Raw genomic sequence first — 374 nt, 5'->3', positions numbered from 1 at the left:
TCAGGCAAAACTTCTATTGAGATACTTGCAGTTATTGTTCACTCACTCAATGATGTCCGATTGCTTTGCAAGATGTTTGCTAGTCGTGATACTTCGTGTGAAGTCTTTTGTTGTTGTCTGACAAATGCAGACCTCAAAAGATTTTAGTGGGAACATGTGTTCTGTCCATACCATTTCTGTCCTTTATCGAGCCCATCTTTGCATGAAATGTTCCTTTGGTATCTCTGATTTTCTCGAAGAGATCCCTAGTCTTTCCCATCCTGTTGTTTTCCTCTATTTCTTTGCATTGATCGCTGAAGAAGGCTTTCTTAGCTCTTCTTGCTATTCTTTGGAACTCTGCATTCAGATGTTTATATTCTTTCCTTTTATCCTTT

This window comes from Bison bison, unplaced genomic scaffold, assembly GCF_000754665.1.
Source record: "Bison bison bison isolate TAMUID 2011002044 unplaced genomic scaffold, Bison_UMD1.0 scf7180017863325, whole genome shotgun sequence".
Classification (NCBI taxonomy): domain Eukaryota; kingdom Metazoa; phylum Chordata; class Mammalia; order Artiodactyla; family Bovidae; genus Bison; species Bison bison.
Note: the sequence above shows the minus strand (reverse complement) of the source record.